Source organism: Callospermophilus lateralis, chromosome 7 (genome assembly GCF_048772815.1).
Source record: "Callospermophilus lateralis isolate mCalLat2 chromosome 7, mCalLat2.hap1, whole genome shotgun sequence".
NCBI lineage: Eukaryota > Metazoa > Chordata > Mammalia > Rodentia > Sciuridae > Callospermophilus > Callospermophilus lateralis.
This window is the reverse complement of record NC_135311.1, coordinates 7,065,619-7,082,449: the sequence shown is the minus strand read 5'-3', so window position 1 is coordinate 7,082,449 and position 16,831 is coordinate 7,065,619. Positions and strand designations below refer to the sequence as shown.

General features: G+C 40.7%; 1 long non-coding RNA gene across 1 annotated transcript; it reads right to left on the bottom strand.

Moving 5' to 3' along the window:
- Positions 1–2,597: 2,597 nt before the first annotated feature.
- LOC143404765 (uncharacterized) lies at positions 2,598–16,642 on the bottom strand. The gene is made up of 3 exons (XR_013091929.1): positions 16,475–16,642; positions 14,932–15,008; positions 2,598–2,726 (listed from the first exon to the last, which is right to left on the bottom strand). It is a non-coding gene; the product is annotated as an uncharacterized LOC143404765 (long non-coding RNA).
- Between the last annotated feature and the right edge of the window lie 189 nt (positions 16,643–16,831).

Here is a 16,831-nt window from a genome sequence, read left to right as displayed (position 1 = left end):
TCTCAGTCCCAACTGGAAAAATGCCCCACTCAGTCATCACCTTTCATTGGCCATCTCTCTGTATGCAGCAGGAGCTGCACTGGGTAAAGGACAACATGCAAGGTGGGTAGGTAAAAGACTGAGGCTTTTTCAAGGATTCCAACATATTCAACATCTTGCCCTCTGCTGGCTAATTAAGATAATGTTTGGGGATTTTGTTTTTGTTTTTTCCTGTTTTGCAGTGCTGGGGATGCCACTCAAGAAGGATGGGCCAGGTACTCTGCCCCCGTACCGAAGATTTGTTTGTTTTTGATAGCAGGTATTGAACCCAGGAGTGCTCAACCACTGAACCACACCCCCAGTCCTTTAAAATTTTATTTTCAGACAGGGTCTCACTAAGTACTTAGGGCCTCATTAAATTGCTGAGGCTGACTTTCAACTCGCAACCCTCCTGCCTCAGCCCCCCAAGCTGCTGGGATTATAGGCATGTATCACTTGGCCTGGCCCAAGATCATGTTTGATGTTTAGTCTTCCTGGGGTGCTAGGGAGCAGAGGGTCTCTAACTTTTATACCAAGAACCTCATTAATGAAACCATTGCACTGGCCGCATGGTGGAATAAATCATCATGAGACTTGATGACTCCATATGAGAAACTCAGAGGTGAGAGAGATGCGGTCTGGATGAGTGTAAGGGGATGACAGGGAAGAGTGCCCAGTCCTGGGTCAGGTGAGCCCCTGGGCTACCACCTGGACTTTCAGACTGCTCCTGTGTGACTTTGTGCTAGTCACTCACTCAGGGCCATGTATAATCTTTTGCCCACCCAGAATTACCTTAACCATATGGCAGTTATGAAAACTTCAATGCATTGGATTTATTTTCTCTTCACTAGAGGAAAAGAAGGTAGGACAGAATTCCAGGCTTCTGCTGTCCCATTAAAATATCTGGCCCTTTGATTTCTTTAAAAAAATTGTTTTTAGTTGTTGATTGACCTTTATTTATTATATGTGGTGCTCACTTAGAAAAAAGAAAAAAAAAGATTTTTAAAGGATATAAGATACTGAGCTACTGATTCCTTAATTCTTTTTCTTCCTCCTTTCCTTCCTTCCTCTCTCTTTTTCCTCTTCTACTTCTTTTTTTAGTCTTTAGTCTAATCTAAAGCTTTCCCTTGGTCTGAGACCATCAATACTCCCTTGTGGTTATGTACAGAGGTGATCCCATGGCTTGTCAGGTCTAAGAACCTCTTTTTTGGGTACCCAGGATTGATTTTGAAGTACTCTGTTCATTCATTCAGGGGCACTTGACCACTGAGCCTCATCCCCAGCACTATTCTGTATTTTATTTAGAGGCAGGGTCTCGCTGAGTTGCTTAGCACCTTGCCACCTTGCTATTGCTGAGTCTGGCTTTGAACTTCGCCATCCTCCTATCTCAACCTCCTGAGCCGCTGGGATTACAGGCATATACTACCTCACATGATAATTTATTTTTATTTTTTAATACTGGGGATTGAACCCATGGGTGCTTAATCACTAAGCCACATCTCCAGCCCTTTTATGTTTTATTTTGAGACAGGGACTCACTTAGTTACTTAGGACCTCACTAAATTGCTGAAGCTGGCTTTGAACTCAATCCTCCTGCCTCAGCCTTCTGAGCTGCTGGGATTACAGGCGTGTGCCACCATGCCCGGCTAGAACCTCATTTTTGTTTTATATATTTTTTTAGTTGTTTTAGACCTTTGTTTTATTTGATTTACATATGGTGCTGAGAACAAACCCAGAGTCTCACACATGCCAGGCAAGGGCGCTCCAGCTCAGCCCCAGCCCCAGAACCTCATTTTTGTAGTACTCTGTTCATTCATTCATTCACTAATCACAGCATTTCTATGACCCTCACAATGTACGTATCAGGCACTGTGCTAGATTCTGGGAGACAAAAATGAAATATGACTGCTTTCCTCATAAAAAAAGAATAAACAGCCTGTGTAATGGTGCATAATCCTGGTTACTCTGGAGGCTGAGGCAGGAGGAAGACAAGTTTGAGGCCAGACTCTGGAACTCAGCAAGACCTTGTCTAAAATAAAGATAAGAAAGGATTCAGTCTGGGCACAGGGGCACACATCTATAATCCCAGCAGCTCGGGAGGCTGAGGCAGGAGGATCACAAGTTCAAAGTCAGCCTCAGCAATTTAGCGACCCTAAGCAACTTAGTGAGACTCCGTGTCAAAATAAAATACAAATACAAAATAGGGCTGGGGATGTGGCTCAGTGGTTGAGTGCCCCTGGGTTCAATCCCTGGTACCCCTCCCCCCAAAAAAAAAGAAAGAAAAAGACTGGGGATGTAACTCAGTGGTAGAGCACTGCTGCATTCAAACTCCAGTACTACCAAAAAAAAAAAAAAAAAAAGAAGAAGAAGAAGAAGAAGAGGAGGAGGAAAAAGAGGGACTGGGGATATAGTTCAGCTGGCAGAGTGCTTGCCTTGCATGCCCAAGGAACTGGATTCAATAAAATAAAATAAAATAAACTTTTTGAGATAGAAAGAATCTCATATGATTCAATTTTTCATTTTATAGAGTGAAAGTGACTTGTTCAAGGCCACCAGGAAAGTGATGGCAGAAGCAGGATTTGAGATAAGAGTCCCTTGACTGGGGCTGGGGATGTGGCTCAAGTGGTAGCGCGCTCGTCTGGCATGCGTGCGGCCCGGGTTCGATCCTCAGCACCACATACCAACAAAGATGTTGTGTCTGCCGATAACTAAAAAATAAATAAATAAATATTTAAAAAAAAAAAAAAAAAAAAAGAGTCCCTTGACTACTAGAAAAGTGCTCTTTTCACTATATTTTGAAACTCTGTAGGTGCTTCTTTCCACCCAGTATCCCCTTCCCACTTCCTGAGTGCCACAAGCACCAGTAGTTTTGGAAACGCCAAAACTACAGAGGGAAATGGCATCAGGATGCAGACAGAGGGACAGTGACAACTCCTTTAGAGATGGTGCCTTAGTCACAAGTGCTAGAAGAGGAGGAACTAGATTTAACAAATAAACTTTGCTATTCATCCAGTTCACATTACCCTGAAAGCCATATTTTACCAGTCCCACTTTCTATCCTGATCAGAGTCCAAGGACCTATAGGGGTAGATTATGGTGTCTGCCTTACATAAAAAGCATTTCTGCTGGGATGGTGGCTCACACCATAATCCCAGTGACTCAGGAGGCTGAGTCAGGAGGATCCCAAGTTCTAGGCTAGTCTCAGCAACATAGTGAGACCCTGTCTCAAGATGAAAAATAAAAAGGCCTGGGGATGTCACTCAGTGGTAAAGTATGCCTATGTTAAAACTCCAGTGCAAAAAAAATTAATAAAATCTTAGAGATAATGACAAAAAAGATGTGTAGTGCCAGTATACTTAAAACTAGAAAGCACTGCTGAGAAAAACCAAAGAAAATCTAAACAAATGAAGAATTATACTGTGTTTATGTGTTCTTGAGTGGCAAAAGAATATATTCTTTTTTGTTGTTGTTGCAATATTGGGGGTTGAACCCACAGATGCACTGTCACTGAGCTACATGCTCAGACCTTTTATTTAATTTAATTTATTTTTTTTTTTCCGGAGGGTGAGTACTGGGGATTGAACTCAGGGGCACTCAACCTCTGAGCCACATACCCAGCCCTATCTTGTATTTTGTTTAAAGACAGGGTCTTATCAGTAAGATAAGTGCCTTGCTTAGTGCCTCGATTTTGCTGAGGCTGGCTTTGAACTCCTGATCCTCCTGCCTCAGCCTCTCAAGCTGCTGGGATTATGGTGCCCAGTATGCTCAGATCTTTTTAATTTTTTATTTTGAGACAGAGCTCGCTACATTGCCCAGTGTGACTTTGATTTTGTGATCCTCTTGCCTCAGCCTCCCAAGTGGCTGGGATTACAGGTACACACCACTGCACCTGGCTGCAATAATATTGTTTTGTTTTGTTTTGTTTTCAGTTGTTGGTGGACTTTTATTTTATTATATTTATTAGGTGAGAGTCAAACCCAATGTCTCACACGTTAGGCAAACATTCCACTACTGAGCTATAAGTCCAACCCTGCAAAAATATTCTTAAATATTAATTCTCACAATTGTAGGTTCAACAATCCCAATCAAAATCCTATCAGGCTTTTAAGTGTGTGTGTGTGTGTGTGTGTACATATATATATACATATATATACACATATATATATGTAATTTTGTATATATATACACACACACATATGTATATATATACATACACACATATGTATATATATCCATACACACAAGCATTCTAAAAGTCATGTGAAAATGAAAATATCCCCAAAATTTTGTAAAATAGCCAAATAATTTTGCAAAGAGATAATAATGGAGCAGCATTTGTGCTACCTGATCTCAAAGTTTACTATAACACTAGAGCAGTCAAGACAGTGTGGTTTTGGCACTGGAGGTGTAACTCAGTGATAGAGCACTTGCCTAGCATGTGTGAGGCCTTGGGTTTGATCTATAGCACCAGAAAAACAAAGTGAGGTTTTGCAAAAGAATAGACACACTAATTAATGGAAAAACATCTAGTCCTGAAATAGACTCACATATTTATGGTCAACTGACTTTCAACAAAAGTACAAAGACAAATCATTGAAAAATGGATAGTCTTTGTCAACAAATGGTTCTGTAGCATTTGAATAGCTACAATTTTAAAAAGTGTACAAGAAGCTGGGTTCACTGGCTCAGGCCTGTAATCCCGTAATCCCAGAAACTCAGGAGGCCAAGGCAAGAGGATTGCAAGTTTCAGGCCAGCCTCAGCAACTTAGCAAGGTCCTAAGAAACTTACTGAGACCCTGTCTCAAAATAAAAAGTAAACAGGAATGGGGATGTGGCTCAGTAGTAGAGTGCCTCTGTGTTCAACTCCCAGTACTAATGAATGAATGGATAAAGAAAGACAGACAGAAAAGAAGGAAGAAAGGCCTGGGGATACAGCTCAGTATTAAAGCATTCTGTTCAAATCCATGGTACCACCCCCCAAAAAAGAGTACAAGATAGAGCCTCAGGGCCGGGGCTGTAGCTCAGTGGTAGAGCACTTGCCTAGCACATGTGAAGCGCTGGATCTGATCCTAAGCACCACACAATAAATAAATACAATAAAGGTATAGTGTCCATCTAGAACTAAAAAGTATTTTTTTAAAGAGAAAACTTCAATCTGTTCTTCACATCATACACAAAAAAATAACTCAAAATGGATCATAAACCTCAATACACCTAAACCCCCAAAACTTCTAGAAGAAAGCAAAGGATAAATCTTTTGTGGCTGTAGTTTAGGTAAATATTTCTTAGTTAGGGGCTGAGGATGTGGCTTAAGTGATAGCGCGTTCACCTAGCATGCGTGAGGCACTGGGTTCGATTCTCAACACCACATAAAAATAAAATAAAGATATTGTGTCCACCTAAAACTAAAAAATAAATATTAAAAAAAGATTTCTCAGTTAGAAATCAAAAGCCTTTATAAAATAAACAATTGATAAATTGGGCTGGGGTTGTGGCTCAGTGGTAGCGTGCTTGCCTAGCATGTAGAAGGCACTGGGTTCAATCCTCAGCACCACATAAATGTAAAATGAAGATATTGTGTCCACCTAAAACTAAGAAACAAACATTTAAAAAAAATTTCCTCTCTGAAAATATGATTAAGAGAATGAAAAGACAAGCCACAGACTGTGAGACAATATTTGCAAATTACAGTGCTGATAACAGACTTATCAAAGTTCACTAGTAAAAAGAAAACAAGCTTATTTTTAAAATGGGCAAAAGATTTGAACAGCTACTTCACCAAAGAAGAAATGAGAATAGCATTAGCAGGTAAGATGCTCACCCTCATCAATCATAAGGAAAAAGCAAATTGAAACCACAACCCACAACGAGGGGACGGGGGCATAGCTCAATGGCAGAGCACTTGCCTGGCATGTAGAAGGCCCTAGGCTTGATACCCAGCACAGAGGGAAACACAACACACACAATAGAGAGAGGGGGTAGGAGGAAGGGAGCCGGAAACAGGTCAAAATGGGTCGAAATGTTTGTGAACCACTTGGCTATAGCAGATCCAATATGCAGTTGGCCAAAGGAAACAGACATCATCTTTTGAAGATCTGGACTTAGGAGTCTTAGGAAGAAAGTGGGTATTGGACAAACCCATGGAAGAAAAGGTCCAGTCGCTCTCTGAATGCTGTTGGTGGCCTTCCCAAATCCATTTCTCCCTTCCTCCTTTATAAAGGACCTAATTTTGTTCCAATATCATTCCTCCCCTATAAGCCTACATGACCTGGAAGAGGCTAAATCTATTCCTAACTCTAGGAGTTGATCCTGATTAGTTTAACCAATTACAATACACATCTTAAAGTGGATGTGGTAGTGCATGCCTATAGTCCCACCTACTCAGGACCAGCCTGGGCAACTTAGTGAGACGTTGTCTCTTGTTTTTTTAAAAAAGTATATGCATATATATACACACACACACACACACACATATATGTAATATCTCTCTACATGTATATATGTGTATATGTGTGTATATATATACAGAGAGAGACAGACACACACAAAGAGATCTCTCCATCTCAAGGCTGCAAATGGTTCAAGAGCCAAGGCTTAAACCAATGGCTAATCAATTCATGATATTGCTCAGATGACCATTGTTAGTGCAAAGTTAACCCAATCAGACCAAAATGGAAGAGAATGGTTTTTATTCTGAGTGGCAGAGGGTATTTCTCTTTCTTGTTGGACCTAACAGCATGTGGCCCAACTGTGCCTGCACTCATTTTGTCACCATGAAGGAAGCCAATCTAAGTCCCATACTTCAATGGAGGCAGACACAGTAGAGAAACTGAGCATGCACTATCTTTAAATTTCTAGTATTGGGAGATGATACATTTTATTATTAAGTCATTTTGAGTTTGATTTTCTGCTTTTGTAATGAGAAGCATCCTGGCTTGAACGAAGGGATGAAGGATTGATGAACAGTTATTTTTAGGGTAGAAGGGAGCAGATTATGTGTCGCCAGCCAGCCATGGGCTGTGGATGTGAGCAATGCGCATTTGATTGTATGAGGGGACTGGCCTGACATTGCTGCCTGATTGGTCTGTGTGACATATGTGTGCCTTTTCTCTTGCTCTGCCTGTGATCCCACATAGCATCTAAGATGGGTGTGACTTTCTAAGATGTCAATCAACCTGCTGACCACAGGACATCACCAAGCAAGACTCCACCCTTCCAAGCCCAATCCCTTGCCTTATTTGGGTAGAATATTCTATAAATGTCTTTCCCCTAAATGAATAGAGGGGCTCAGGGTGTATTCGCTTTCTTGCCTCTTGCCTCCCTTGCTCCCCTTGCCCTCAGGCATGGGAGCTGAGGTTTCAGAGCTGTACCTGACCCCGGAAAAAGATATTTCTGTGCTCGTGTGGGTTTTTATTTGCCAGCCCAGCCAGCTGGCGACAACTATGTTTACCAAATTTATTACTTACGTTAGTAAAAGAGAGATGGTAGACATACTCATCTCTCCCAGCAGAGCAGAATGCAAATATTCTAGTTGTAGGATTCTGGGGAGGCTGGAGTTCAGGGATTGGTAGATTTTTAGAGATTTAAGTAGAAAGACATTATCTTTAGCAGATGATGACTCTGGTAAGACTGATAGTGGCCAGTTTATTGGCAATTGTCTGACTTCATGAAGCAAGGGGCTGACACTGATCAGATGGTGTTCACTTAGGCAAACTTGTGTTGACTGATTCAACAAGTGTAAACAGTACTAATAGCTATGTATTACTATGCTTACAGATTAATTAAATCAATCTCTTTATAAATTCATGAAAAAAAAAGGTTTTTTTTTGTACCAGGGATTGAACCCAGGGGGTTTAATCACTAAGCCACATCCCTAGCCCATTTTTTATTTGATTTTGAGATAGAGTCTCACTAAGTTGCTGAGGCTGGCTGCTGCTTCTTCTTTTTAATGATTTTCCTGTTATTGTTTATTTTTCATGTGATGGTGGGGACTGAACTCAGGTTCTCATGCATACTAGGCAGGTGCTTTACCACTGAGCTACATCTTCCCAGCCCCTGAGGCTGGCTTTGAACTTGTGATCCTCCTGCCTCATACCCTCTGGAGCCACTGGGATTACAGGCGTGCACGATCATGCCACCATGGTGGGTTCAAGAACTTTTTGGATTCTCAGGAAGAAGTAGCTCTTTCTGTTCAAGGTCAATCCCTCCATGTGTGTTCTGGTTTTGTTTTTTTTCTTTGCAGTACTAGGGATTGAACCAGGGGCATTCTGTTCTTTTTATTTTTTAAAAAATGTTTATATATTTATTTATTTTTATTTGGTGCTGGGATCAAACTCAGTGCTTCACACATGTGAGGCAAGTGCTCTACCACTGAGCCCCAGCCCCAGCCCCTTATTTTTTTATTTTTTTATTTTGAGACAAGGTTTTGCTAGTGGGAAGGCTGTCCTTGAATTTAAGATCTTCCTGCCTCAGCCTCCTGAACTAGGACTACAAGCATGCACCACTGCCCCTGGCTCCATATGTGTTCTTAAATTCTTTTCTTTCCAGATCAGGTTCCACGGTCACTCCCTTCCTTCAGGTTTTCTATAATGCCTGTTTCATTGAGAGTAACAGAAATTCCCCGAGTGGCCACTTAATGATGACCCAGATATCCAAGGAGAGGGTGAAGTTGATTATGTCAGAACCCTTAAAAAAATTCTCACCCTTTTGCCTCCCCGTGTCCATCTTCTCTTCCCAGTCTCCACTGCAGTGTGTGGGAATGTCAGCCTGAAAGTTTAGGGGCCTAAATGCAATTTTACAATTTCAGTAGATCAGAACAGATTCAGCTGAGATAATGGAAAGACAGAACAGTACAGCCTTCAGGGAAGTTAAATTCTTATTTTGCTTCTCACTGGGTTCTTCTTTCTCCTTCTCTCAGCACAAGTGCTCCATTCTCTTGCAGCTCTACAGGGACTAGATCCTCTGTCTGCCATCCCTCCACCCCCGGCTGACCCCCTGTTCTGGGGATTGAATTGCATGGGTGCTCTACCATGCAGCTACATTCTCAGCCTTTTTAATTTTTATTTTATTTTATTTTGGTACCGGGGATTGAACTCAGGGGCAGTCGACCACTGAGCCACATCCCCAACCCTATTTTGTATTTTATTTAGAGACAGGGTCTCACTGAGTTGCTTAGTGCCTTGCTTTTTGCTGAGGCAGGCTTTGAATCGCAGATCCTCCTGCCTCAGCCTCCTGACCTGCTGAGATTATAGGTGTGCACCACTGCACCTAACTTAAATACTTATCACTTTTTGTGGTAAGAATGTTTGAAACTGACTCTTCCCAATTTGAAATATACGATACACTATTATTAATTTTAGTCACTAGGCTATGTCTAAAAAAAACTCTACATACAATACTTCTAACTGAAACACTGTACCCTTTGACCAACATCTTCGTGGTCTCCTATTGATCCAGCCTCTAGTAATCAACATTCTACTCTCTGATTCTATGAGTTCATTTGTTTTAATTTCAGCATGTGAGATCACACAGTATTTGTTTTATTTAGCATAATATCCTCTAGGTTCATCCATGTTGTTGCAAGTGATGAAAATTCCTTTCATTTTCATTTTATTTGAGATGGGCTTGAAATCTTGGGCTCAATGACCTCCCCTCCTCAGTCTCCTGAGTTGTTGGGACTTCAGGCATTCACCAGCACACGAGGCATTTTCTTTTTAAAGGCTGAATTGTGTTCATTGTTCACTATATTGCATTTTCTTCTTTTTGTAGCTGGGGACTTATCTCAGGGCCTTGCTTATGCTAGGCAAGCACTCTGACGATGAGTTCCATCCCTGGACCCCATTTTATTTTGAGAAGGCCTCATTAAATTGCCACAGCTGGCTTTGAACTTGTGATCCTCCTGCCTCAGCCTCCCTAGCTGCTGGGATTACAAGCCTATGGCACCATGCCTGGCCCACCCTGTTTTCTTTATCCATCTATCTGTTGATGGGCCACTTAGGTTGATTCCATAACTTGGGTATTGTTAATAATGCTGCAATGAACATGGAAATGCAGATATCTTTTTAACATACTTAATACAATTGCTTTGGCTATATACATAGAAATAAAACATATGGTATTTTTAGTTTTTTGAGAACTTCCATGCTGTTTTCCAGAATAGCTATACTTATTTACATTCCTTCAACAGCATGCAAGGATTACCTTTTCTACATACCCTCACCAACACTTGGTATCTTTCATCTTTTTAAAAAAATTTTTTTAATATTTATTTTTTTTAGTTGTAGTTGGACACAATACCTTTATTTTATTTATTTTATGTGGTGCTGAGGATAGAAACCCAGGGCCTCACATGTGCTAGGCGCACGCTCTACTGCTGAGTCACATTCCCAGCCCCCGCCCTTATTTAAATGTATTTATAGTTGTTGATGGACCTTATTTTATTTATTTTTATGTGGTGCTGAGAACTGGAACCCAGTGCCTCACACATGCTAGGCAAGTGCTCTACCACTGAGCCACAGCCTTAGGCCTCTTTCATCTTTTTGATAGTAGCTATTCTGACAGGTGTGAGAAGATAATCTCATTTTGGTTTAATTTGAATTTCCCTAATGATTAGTGACATTCAGCTTTTTTGCATATATTTGTTGATTATTTGTATATCATCTTTTGAAAAATATCTATTTAGGCCCATTTTTAATTTTTTAAATCATTTATTTTTTATTATTTTTTGGTACTGAGAATTGAACCCAAGGGTGCTACCACTGAGCTGCACTCCCCAGCCCACTTTAGTTTTTACTTTGAGACAGAGTCTCATTAAGTTGTTAGGCCTTCTCACTAAATTACTGAGGCTGTCCTTGAACCTATAATCCTCCTATCTCTCCTCTTGAGTCACTGGGATTTCAGGCATGTCCCTCTGCATGCAGCTCTTGCCCATTTTAAAATCAGTTCATTTATTTTCTTGCTACTGAGTTGTTTGAGTTCCTTATGTGCTTTGGATATCAGCCTCTTATCAGCTGTGATTTGTAAATATTTTCTCCCAATCTGTAGGTTGTTTCATCATACTGTCGATTGTTTGCTTTTCTATTAAGAAGGTTTTTACTTTGATGTAATCCTGTGTGTCTGTTTTTGCTTTCACTGTCTGAGCCTCTGGAATTAAATCCAAATAATCTTTACCCAGACCATGGCTGTATAGTTTTTCCCTAGCAGAATTTTTAATTAAAAGGGAGAAAAGTAGGGCTGGGGCTGTAGCTCAGTGATAGAGCGTTCACCTCACTCGTGCGAGAGCCTGGGTTCGATCCTCAGCACCACATAAAAATAAATAAATAAAATTAAGGTATTGTGTCCAACTACAACTAAAAAATAGATATTAAAAAAAGGGAGAAAGTAGACAAACCCTCTAGATCAGTACTATGTACCAGTCAAACTTTGAAGGTTATTTCACATCCCCCAAGGCACACTGACAGGTACCCCATTAACACTGCCAGGGTAGTCAAAGCTGGTGACAAGGTATGTGACAGGACAAGTCAGTTCCCAGTACCAGTTGGGTGACCCACGTTCATTGAAGCGATGTGAGTTCCTTGGTCAGAAAACTGGATTATGTCATAAATTTTGCTTACTAGGAAGTTTCTGTTTGCCACTACTCTTCAGATCATCCTTTTTTTTTTTTTTTTTAACTCTTGTTTTTTGAGAGAGAGAGAGAGAGAGAGAGAGAGAGAGAGAGAGAGAGAGGTTTTTTTTTTTAATATTTATTTTTTAGTTTTCGGCGGACACATTTTTGTTTGTATGTGGTGCTGAGGATCAAACCGGGGCGCACGCATGCCAGGCGAGCCCGCTACCACTTGAGCCACATCCCTAGCCCTTCAGATCATCCTTGAGAGGGTGATTGATGAAAATGTCCTCACATAAATTTAACTGTGGTAATGGTTCTTTTTTGCCATTATCCCTTGTACTTGAGATCATGATTTATTGGAGAGGCAGACATGCCCATCACAGTGATTTGAGCTGAACCAAGACTCACCTGTTCAAGACTGGTGTTTTTCTGGCAATTCAATTCCCAAGGGGTTTCAGGGGGTTGTTTGTCCTTTTTACCATTTTTCCCCTTTTCTTCTCTTTCTGTGATACTGGGGATCAAACCCAGGGCCTATGTTCTATCACTGCACTATCCCCCAATACCTGTACTTTTTTACTTTAAAGGTTTGTTATTTTAATAATGTTTTCTTATTTAATTTTTCTTATTTCCTTATTTAATGTTTTCTTCCTGTGCTGGGTGCAGTGGCACACATCTATAATTCCAGTGACTCTGAAGACTGTGGCAGGAGGATTACATGTGTGAGGCCAGCTGGGCAACCTAAGGGATTTAGAGAGACCCTGTTTCAAAAGAAAAAATAACAAGGGCTGGGGACATAGTTCAGTGGTAGCGCACCTCCAGGTTCAATTCCCAGGCCATACACACAAACAATTTTTAAACATTTTTCCTTTCTAAAATTTTGGTAAAATTTTAGACTTACAGAGAAAGTACAAGAATAGTGCAAAGGGGGCTGGGGTTGTGGCTCAGTGGTAGAACGCTTGCCTAGCTTGTGTGAGGCCCTGGGTTCGATCCTCAGCACTGCACATAAATAAATAAAGGTCTATTGACAACTAATATATATATACATATATATAAAAGGAAAAAAATGGAAAAAAAAAAGAATAGTGCAAAGATAGCCAGGTGCAGTGATGTATGCCTGTAATCCAAGCAACTTGGGAGGCTGAGGCAAGATTGCTACTTCAAAGCCAGCCTCAGTAATTTAGCGAGGCCCTAAGTAACTTAAAAAAATAAAAAGGATTGAGGATATGGCTCATAGTTTAGTGCCCCAGGATTCAATCCTGGTTTAAAAAAAAATAATTCATAAAAATAAATTAACATGGAATTAATGAACAAATTGATGAATAAAACTAAAAGCTGGGTTTTCTGAATAGACAAGACCTTAGCCAGGCTAGGGAAAATAAAGAGAAAACCAAAAAGAGAGAAGAGAAATAGCCATATAAATGATAAAAAGTGAGGGTCCTATAGTAAATTTCAAGCCAAGCATTTAAAATTCTAGGTAAGGGCTGGGGATGTGGCTCAAGCGGTAGCGCGCTCGCCTGGCATGCGTGCAGCCCAGGTTTGATCCTCAGCACCACATACAAAGATGTTGTGTCCGCCAATAACTAAAAAATAAACATTAAAAAATTCTCTCTCGGGCTGGGGATGTGGCTCAAGCGGTAGCATGCTCGCCTGGAATGCGTGCGGCCCGGGTTCGATCCTCAGCACCACATACAAACAAAGATGTTGTGCCCGCCGATAACTAAAAAGAAAAATAAATAAATATTAAAAAAAAAAATTCTCTCTCTCTCTCTCTTTAAAAAAAAATTAAAAAAAAATAAAATTCTAGGTAAAATGGATGAGCTTTTTTAAGGAAAATTATATGAGTAAAATTATTTAAAAAAAATAAGAATCTTGAACAGATGAATAACTACATAAGAAGTTGACCACCCATGCCTGGCTCTCCATGACCAGATAACACCCCTCTCTGAAACCTCAGCAGCGTCTTATAAATTCTGATGTTGGGATCTGAATTTACTCCCTACCTTGAAATATCAAGCCATGTAAATCGTTAATCTGTTAACTGCTCTTGTATTATGTTTGCCAGAACCCTGTTGGCTATAAATTCCTAAGACAACCCCCTTTGTAACTTTTCATGCTATAAAGACCTTTTCTTCCCTGAGAGCTGGGTTTCCGGTGAGATAGCCGCTGGCCAACTCTCTTCGTGTACACAATATAAGCTTGATCTAATTTGGTTAAAAAAAAAAAAAAAAAGAAGTTGAAAAGTTTTTAAAGTATCAAGGATCACTGTAAAGCTTCCAGATTCTGATGATTTTTATTTAATTAATTTATTTATTTATTTATTTATTTATTTAAGGCGGACACAACATCTTTGTTTGTATGTGGTGCTGAGGATCGAACCCAGGCCGCACGCATGCCAGGCGGGCGCACTACGGTTTGAGCCACATCCCCAGCCCCTCTGATGATTTTTAGAAGCCAGGTCAGTCTAACCTTTGTTGTCCTTGCAGTACTTGGGATCAAACCTAGGACTTTGCATAAGATACAAGTCCAGCACTCTACCACTGAGCTATGTCCCTAGCTCTAGTCCAGCCCCTCCAATCCCCATACCAGGGACTGAACCTAGGTACATTAACCACTGAGCCACACCCCACCCCTTTTTTTTTGCAACAACTTCTCCCTAAGTTGTTTAGGGCGTTGTTAAGTTGCTGAGGCTGGCTTTGAATTTGTGATCCTCCTGCCTCAGCCTCTCAAACTGCTGGGATACAGGCATATGCCACCCCGCCCACCTCAAATCTAATCTAAATGGGACAATAATCCCTAAATTACTCAAATAAGAGAAAAAAAATTAAGTGTTTGCCAAGTAATTTTTCAAACCTAGCATAAATTCATAACTTTATTTTTTTAAGGAGAGGGGGTACTGGGGATTGAACCAAGGGCCTGGCCCATGCTAGGCAAACACTCTTATCACTGAGCTACATCCCTAGTCCCCACAATTACATTAAAAAAAAAATTATTTTTTTTTTTAGTTTTAGGTGGACACAATATCTTTATTTTTCGTTTTTATATGGTGCTGAGAATCGGACCCAGTGCCTCACGAATGCTAGGCAAGCGTGCTACCACTTGAGCCATATCCCCAGCCCCAATTACAATTTTTAAAATACCAAAAGCTCACCTGTGAATACTGATGCAAAACTCATAAACAAAATATCAGAAAATCAAATCCAGTCGTGTATTAAAAGAATGATGTCTCAAGATGAATAAGATTATTTGAAAATAGAAGGAGTGTTCAACATTAAGAAAACTACCATTAACCTAGGTGATTTGTTGTGTACCTGTAATTCCAGTAACTGGGAGGCTGAGGCAGGAGGATCACAAGTTCCAGATTGGTTTTGGCAATTCAGTTTTGACCCTGTTTCAAAGAAAAAATAAAAAAGAGCTGGGGTTTATAGCTTAGTGGTAGATGGCCCTGAGTTTAATCCGCAGTAAAAAAACACACACATGCAGGGGGAAAAAAAAAAAAAGTCTAGTATCAGAATTATTTGTAATAATACATAAAAAAAGAATAAGTATAAGATTACATCAATCCTACCAAGTTGCTAAAATTTAACACCTGTTCCCGCAAAAAATTCTTTTTTTTTTTTTACTTTATTTATTTATATGTTGTGCTGAGGTTTGAACCCAGAGCCTTGCACAAGCTAGGTGAGTGCTTTTACTGCTGAGCCACAACCCCAACCCTGCAAAAAATTCTTGTTAAACTAGGTGTAGTGGCATACACTTGAAATCCCTGTGACATGGGAGGTTGAGGCAGGAGGCCAGCCTGGGCATTTTAGCAAGACCCTGTCTCAAAATAAAATAAAATAAAAATAATCCAGAAATATAATGGCACCCATGTGTATATGTGTGTGTGTGTATACACCTGCCGGTTCACATGATAAAGATGGCTTTTGTAAGGAATTCACTTTATTTATTAAATACTGAAAGTAAAACACCATAAATCGATTTTTAAATGAATTTGTATTCTATTAATCATATTTGCAATGTAAACATCTTTGAAAAAGAAAGCATTCTATATTATTTATTTATTTATTTATTTATTTTTAAAAGAGAGAGTGGGAGAGAGAGAAATTTTTTTAATATTTATTTTTTAGTTATCAGCGGACACAACATCTTTGTTTGTATGTGGTGCTGAGAATCGAACCCGGGCCACACGCATGCCAGGCGAGCGCGCTACCGCTTGAGCCACATCCCCAGCCCCTATATTTATTATTCCATCTAGATTTTCCGGCATCTCCAAGGTACCCTATATGTTGAAATCCTCTGGCCTTGCCTGGTTTGGTGGCGAAGGCCTGTAATCTTGTGATCCCACGATTTGGGAGGCTGAGGAGGCTCACAGGTTGGAGGCCAGCCTCAACAATTTAGTGAGGCCCTAAGCAATTTAACGAAACCCTGTCTCAAAATAAAAAATAAATAGGGCTGGGGATGTAGCTCAGAGGGAAGGCTCCCCTGGGTTCAATTCCCAGTACGGAAAAGGGATAAAAAGAAAAACTGGCCTCCCGTATTAACTCAAACGCCTTGGCAGTCAAGACTTTTCACGATCTAGCCCTGACATCCGGCCGGCCAAACCAAATGTCGCAGACCCCAGAAGAGCCCGTTTCATAACTTAGGCCTCTCCAGGCCTCAACCGGCTGTTTAACTTCCTCTTCTTAATTGTCCCCGCAACCCGAGCACCTTGTCCTGATGCTTACTATACAACTCTATTCTACGTAGGTGCCCGCGCGCTATTCGGCCACGTACAGAACGGCAAGACGGCGGCATATCTCACACATTGCCAGGCGCACGGAAATGAAAAACAAAACCAGAGAGGCTTTAAATGACCTTTGGAACGAATCATTTCCCTTTCCCTTAACAGGTAACTGAAACGAAATGGGAGCCACAGGAAGGCTTTCGCCCCGGGTAGAGGTTTAGACGCCACGCAAACGCACTAGAATTCGGGGGAAAACCTGTTTAATTCCCTGACTCATGCGTATTGTCTCCTCGTCTACCGATGTGCCCACAACAAAGATGGATTCTCGCAGGAAGCCCGCTCCGCCACCGCCCCCGCCCCGCCCCGAAAACTATGTATTTAAATTAAGCGTAGCAGCCATTTTTCTTGAGGGCAAAGCGCAAGCCGGAAAGTCACACCTTACCATGTCTCAGAAACTCCAGACGCCATTAAATCACCAAGTGTCCAAT